Raw genomic sequence first — 6,960 nt, 5'->3', positions numbered from 1 at the left:
TCTCCCTTAGTTTAATTAGTTTAAATTCATGTCATTAGTTTAATTGTAGTGTAGTAGTAGTTTTAGATGTTAAATGGGAGGACAATCCATGCTTGTTGTTTGATATTCCATACTTATGAATGCAAGTATCATATTCCTCTAATTTTGTGATGTGTTTGGATTGTGAGCTTAAAGAAATGATTAATGGCTTAATTTGATATATTGTGTTATTCATTGTGTTGTCTAGACAATATATACTTAATTCGTCATCCATGCTTGTTGAAACAACCACACACACACACTATTGTTACAATACATGTTTTTCCCCCTCATTAATCATTCATTAAGGGTGTAGAAAAGCTATGCTTAGTAGTGATCTCTAAACCCCAAGATCTCTCTCTTATATTCTCTCTATTGCATTTAATTGTTTACTTTAGTCTTAATTGCATCTTAATATAATTCAATCACCAACCAATCTTTTGATCACTCGACCTACTAAACCTAATCTCGATTCCACAACCTAATACGACCCTCCAATCCCTTAGGACAATCCCTACTCACCTTTACTATATTTTTAGCTAGCAGTAGTAATGGCATCTATAAATGTAAAACTTGGCCACACTAATTTGCACACAAATTTGGCCGCACCGTGCGGGCGACACCACTATCCAACATGAAAAAAGGGACACCGCCCACAAACATTAATCCATAATTAATTTTGCCCGTTCTCCTTTTAACTACAACACATATACATTCTCCATTTTTACCAAACTTCAAACTTCAATGTTGTCTCAATCATCCATTCAACAAGGCCACAGTCCATTGTTCATTTGTAGTCCAAATTCCCTTCTTTTTTATATTTATTTTTATTGATTTTTTTATTTTATTTTTGATTTTTCAATTTTTATATTCTAAATTCCATATGTATATTTTTATTTTGAACACTAAACATATATACAACAAAAGTTTATAAAGTAAAAATAAAAAAACTAAAGATGAAAAATGCAAAAAATAAAAGAAAAATAAAATAAAAATAATAAAAAAGAATGAATATGCACATGCTCGATCCAAAAGATGGAAGAGAGGATGGAAATGGAGAGATTCTGGACGAAATGAAGAATTTCGGCCTAAGCTTGGCCGGAAGTGGTGACCGGAGACTCGCTGGAATTTGCAGAGTTCGCCAGAGTGAGGATTCGAATCCTCCTTGGCCTAGATCGGCTGGAGATGATGACGATAAGAGAACCCAAGGGAGATTTGAGCTTAAGGAGAGAAAATGAGCTTAGCCCTTGACCAAAGCTTCGCCGGAAGCTATAGAGAAGGCGGTAGTGGTTGGGTTGCCTTGGGTTTTCTTCGGCAATGATGAGAGTGGTGGTGAGATGGGTTCGTCTTGGTTCACTGGAGTGAAGGGATTAAGAGTGAGAGATTGAGGGATTGAGAAAGGGAGGGTTACGGTGAGAGAAAGAGTGCTGAGAGAGAAAGAAGCGGAAGAGGTAGAGAGAGAAAGAAAGAAGAAAAGAAAAAGAAAAAAAAAAAAAGAGAAAAAGGAAATAAAAATAAAAATAAAATGAATTAAGGTTTGGAAACCCAACAGCCAAAGCCATTCTTAAAATTTCAAAAGACGCATTTTCGATCGATCGAAGGGATTCTCGATCGATCGATCACTTACTTCGATCGATTCAAATGGATTTCGATTGATTGAGATGAACTTTGATCAATCCAAATGGAAAGTGATGATTTTAAAGGGTTTGATTGATTGAAGCATCAATCGAAATTGGCTTTGATCGATCGAAAAGACACTAGAAATACAGGAAATGCATGAAACTACCTAAAAACTGAAATTATTAATTCAAATCATATCTAGACGATGTAGAAAATAACAAAACAAGAAATGAGGGAAGAATATGGTTAGAAAACCCTACGAAGCACTAGTCTTTAACGTCTCTAGCAAGCCGTTTGGCTCTTTTAGCCCGGATCAAAGATCTTGTTAGACATCCCCTTCTCAATGGAGTGAATAGAACTTCGAACCCCACCCAACAAACCATTCCCTAAGGAAATTGTTAGATTTGGTTCTAGTGATTTCAATGGTTTTTTATTATGAAAATTTTTGGGCTTCCATGCCCGTTCAACATTGGAATTCAAGACATCTTTTGAAAAATCTTTCAAAGGCACACCATTTGAATTTTCAACACAAAGCAAGGATTCATTCTTTTCAACTTCATTTTCAAAACATTTTTCAACAACACAAATGTCTTCATGTTTGTCCATTGAATTGGGAGTTGGATTAAAGAAGTTCAACTTCACTTTCATGTGGCCAAAAGAAATCTTCATTATCCCTGTCCTACAATTGATGTTGGCATTAACGGTAGCTAAGAAATGACGGCCAAGGATAACAGGAATTTGGCTCTTAGGATTTGGGACCGATTCCATGTCAATGACAACGAAATCAATCGGGAAGAAGAACTTGTCAATTTTAATCAAAACATTCTCTATAATACCCCGAGGCTTCTTAATGGATCGGTCAGCTAGTTGCAAAACTACCGACGTTGGTTTCAAATCACCTAAGCCCAATTGAACATAAACCGATAGGGGAGAAGATTCACACTCGCCCTTAAATCCAAAAGAGCCCAATTGATAAGATGGTCACCTATTGTGCATGATGTAGTGGGTAAACCGGGGTCTTTGAATTTGGGAAGGGTGTTGTGTTACAAGATAAAGCTCACTTGCTCGGTAAGAACAACTTTTCTTGGTGCTTGGATTTTATTTTTCCTCTTAAGAGTGCATAGATCTTTCAAAAATTTGGCATAAGCCAGAATTTGTCGAATTACATCCAAGAGAGGAAGATTGATTTTAACTTACCTAAACACATCAATGATTTCATTAGCTTTGCTTTGTTGCTTTTCAAAAGATGTGGATGCTTTCAAAGCATCCGGAAATAAAGCCTTTGGCTCAAAAGATTTTTCAAAAACATTCTTTGAAACATTTTCAACAATGGGGTCTTTTACACTTAATGAAGGATGAATAGGATGTGAAACAGGACGGGTATCAACATTAAGTTGCACCAGTTCACTCTCTTCATTAGACTCACCAACTTGGTTCTCAATAACCTTTTCACTTCTCAAAGTGGTCACCACATTCATATGTTCAAGTGTATGACCTTCCGAAGGGGAAGTGGTCTCCGCAACAAATTGTTACTTCGGTGGGGGATTGAGAGGCATTTTTCCTTTCTCTCTTGCATTCAAAGTGCTGGCTATTTTCCATACTTGGGTTTCTAGCTTTGCAATTGATTGGGAGTGAGAATGAATCAAATGACTATTTGCCTCCAAAGTACCAAAAGCGGATAAAACTTTCTCTTCAAATGCGGGACTTCTTGAATTGCCTTGAGAATATGATGAATGATTTGGAAAATGAGAGTTTAAAAATTGATTTCCATTTGGTGCTTGGTACGATGAACGATAACCTTGGGAACCTTGGTTTTGCATAAGGGGCAGAACATACTTGTTTTGGAAACCACTTTGAGGAGGATTTGAGCTTTCCCCTTGGCTTTTCCAAGAGAAATTTAGATGGTTCCTCCACCTGGGATTGTAATGAGTACCATAGGGACTATCCCTTGATTAACAAAAGTGGCATTCACTTGTTCATGGTGTTCACTATGCACATGTCCATGGGGACAATTGGAAGTAGAATGCAACACACTAAAACAAGTCATACAAGATTCATTGGAATGATGATGATTATGATTAGGGGAGGAAGACACTTGATGGGCCGAATTTTAGTTGATCAAAAATTGATCAAACCTTTAAGTTAGGGACTTCACCTCGGCAACTATGTCATTAGAATTTTCCATTTGATATAAGCTTGAATTCTTCCTTCTACCTATATTTCTACCATTTTTAGAAGATAAAGATTGGTGCATTGAGTTTTCACTCATGCTCTCATATAAACGCCACACATCATCTTCATGCTTGTTTAAATAGGAACCTCCCATTGAGGCATCAACCATGCCCTTATGGTTATCCGACAAACTTTCAAAGAAATATTGAACTAATTGCCACTTAGGAATGTCATGGTGAGGACATTTCCTAAGCAAATCATTCAACTGTTCCCATGCCTCATGAAACATTTCCCCATTCCCTTGTGAAAATTCACGAATTAAAGTTCTCATGGCATTGGTTTTAGACATGGGATAGTACTTTCTCAAGAACTTTTATTGCATTTCTGCCCAAGAAGTTAAGGAAAGAGGTCTTAAATTGTTAAACCAATATTTTGCCTTATCTTTTAGGGTGAATGGGAAGAGTTTTAACCTCAAAACTTCTTCCGACATGTCTGTATATTTTACGGTGGAACAAATTTCAAGAAATTCATCCAAATGCTTATATGGTTCTTTATTAGGTAACCCAAGATAATTGGGAAGCATTTGAATGGTTTGTAGTTTGATTTCATAATAATGTGCTCTAAATGGAGGAAGTTGAATGCATGTTGGTGCATTATACTCATTAGGCAAATAGTGATCTCTTAAAGCAATGGGAGGATTTGCAATTTGTGGCTTTACATAAGCCCCATGATTTGCTTGAACAACGGGAGGTGGAGGTCGTACAAAGAATGGCCTTGGCATTCCAATTGGAACTTAGCCTTGTGGTTGTGGAACAAAAGGTCTAGGCATACCTAATGGAACTTGCATATTATCATGTTGTTGGTGCACATTAGGGTGAAGAATGCCTTGTTGGTCTATATGACCAAGGTCTTCAACACAGTCCTTAATATGGTCATCCATTGATGAAATGGATTCATTTAAATTCCCCTTCCCCTTGGATTACGAACAATTGATTCAAGATTAAAATTCAATGGGACAAGAGGGCGATTTAGAGATCTAAGACCATGCATGCACAATACAAATCAACACAAACAAAACTCAACAAATAGCAAATAGCAAACACTTTTCCTCCACACCAGAAATCAATCAACAACAAGCCTCTACATACAATGATCCCATACTCCCATGCTTTTCAACAAATGCAAGAAAATAGAAATTGCCTTCACGCTGGCCGACAATAAACAATGAAAGTAAAATGCCTCCACACGGGCCGACAATTTAACTTAGCAAAAGGAGTTAGAATAACTTACAAAGGGTCCTTAATGTCACGGGCCTAGAGATTTGGCGCAGCGGCATGGCCGTGCGGCACCAAGGCGTTGCTTCAGCTCACGCAAGCGCCCTGATCAGCCACCACGACCTGCCCTCCCAAGGATACATGCTGACTGGTTTCAGCCTGCCATGGCCTCATCAGGGGAACGGCTCCAGCTCCCGCCCAGTTTGTGCAAGGATGGCCAACTCCCTTCTTCATAGTTAAGTCCAAGACTAGCGACAAGCACCTCGAACTGAACCGAGTCGACCTGCCTGAACTCTGAAGAGGTACCATCCTGTGCTCCTGCACGCCCCTTCCCTGGAACCATTCCCAGTCAAACTCTGCTCTTTGCCAACCAGCATGCATGTCTTCCATCCTCCAAGCGTCTTAGGAATCACTTCGTGACATTAAGCAAACTTCAAAATATTTTTAAGCTTTTTTCTTTGCTTTGCTTTTGCAATTTTTTTTTTATTTTTGCTTTTTATGCTTTGCTTACTTGCTTGAAGTTCCTTTACTTTGCTTCTCTTGGCTCCAAGTACCTAGCCAATCAAGAGTAGACACAATAAGAAAACAAAATATAATAAAGTAAAACAAAGATCAAAGGAGTACTAATTCCTAATTAATTCCAAATATGACGTTGATAATCCCCAACAACGGCGCCAAAACTTGACAAGGTCGTTTGCATATGCCAAAATTGATTGTGTTTGTGGCCAAGTTTAAATTTATAAAAGCCACTACCACTACTAACTACTAACGTAGCAAGAGCGGGTAGGGATCGTCCCAAGGAATTTGCAAGGTATTCTAGAATCAATGTTGGATTAGTAAGTCGAATGATCAAATAGGGCTTTAGTGGTTGAATTACACTAGTGGTATAATTAAAATAATGCAAATTAAATGACAATCTATAAATTAGGGAAAAGAGTATGAGAGAAAGGTCTTGGGGCTTAGAGTTCACCACTAAGCTTTACTTCACTGAACATTAGCAATTGTTAATTTAAGGGGAAATTCGTGTCAAATGTGTGTATGTGTCATCAATTGAAAGCTAAGCATGGATGACAAATAAGCATAGATTGTCTAATCAATCTAGTGAGTAGCACAACCTATCAAATAAGACCATTAACCATTCAATTAAACCACAATTAATGCACACACATAAATCTAGAGAAATGTATTACTTGCACTCATAAGCATGGATCATCAAACAACAAAAGTGGATTGTTTACCTATCTAGGAAATTAAAGCAATTACACTACAACTATGTTAATGACATGAAAATTAAACTAATTAAGGAAAGGAGGTAGCATAATCCATCAAGATATAAGCATGATCCATCAAACACACCACAAGAGTAATCAATTAAGCACAATGCCTTGACCATCACTAGATCTATAATTTCAACACACATAGACATGTATCAAACTCTTAAAAATCTAGTATAATCACATGACCATTCATTCTAGCATACATAGACATATAAATAGAATTAAAAGATCAATTGGAAGCATTAATCCATACAAATTATGTAAAAACACAAGATCTATATTTATTCATGGTCAAAACATCAATTACAACTAAAATCCCCAAAAATCACAAAACGCTAGGTTTAGGAAGCAAGCCTAGGGGCTATTTCTAGCCCCAAAAGAAGGATTTAGCCACTCATGGTAGTGGCCATGGAACCCTCGAGGGTTGTCTTCAAGGTTGGCACCATCTTCGTCATCTTTGCTTTGCTCCAAAACCCTAGTTCTAGAGAGAGAAACTATTTCTATAATTAGTAAAAAAAATATAATTGAACAACTAGAGGTCCTATACAATTTTTGCTCATTTAATTTAAATATAATGCTCTTTGAGTAGGCAATAAGTC

The 6,960-nt window shown here is 37.2% G+C and overlaps 1 non-coding gene across 1 annotated transcript; it reads left to right on the top strand.

Moving 5' to 3' along the window:
* The first annotated feature begins 4,037 nt into the window (after positions 1–4,037).
* Positions 4,038–4,144, top strand: LOC132283282 (small nucleolar RNA R71). The gene has a single exon (XR_009471985.1). It is a non-coding gene; the product is annotated as a small nucleolar RNA R71 (small nucleolar RNA).
* Positions 4,145–6,960: the final 2,816 nt, after the last annotated feature.

Source organism: Cornus florida, unplaced genomic scaffold (genome assembly GCF_030987335.1).
Source record: "Cornus florida cultivar Cherokee Brave unplaced genomic scaffold, ASM3098733v1 CherokeeBrave_3.0.0_Hap2_Chr01, whole genome shotgun sequence".
NCBI lineage: Eukaryota > Viridiplantae > Streptophyta > Magnoliopsida > Cornales > Cornaceae > Cornus > Cornus florida.
This window is presented reverse-complemented; position numbering and strand designations above follow the sequence as displayed.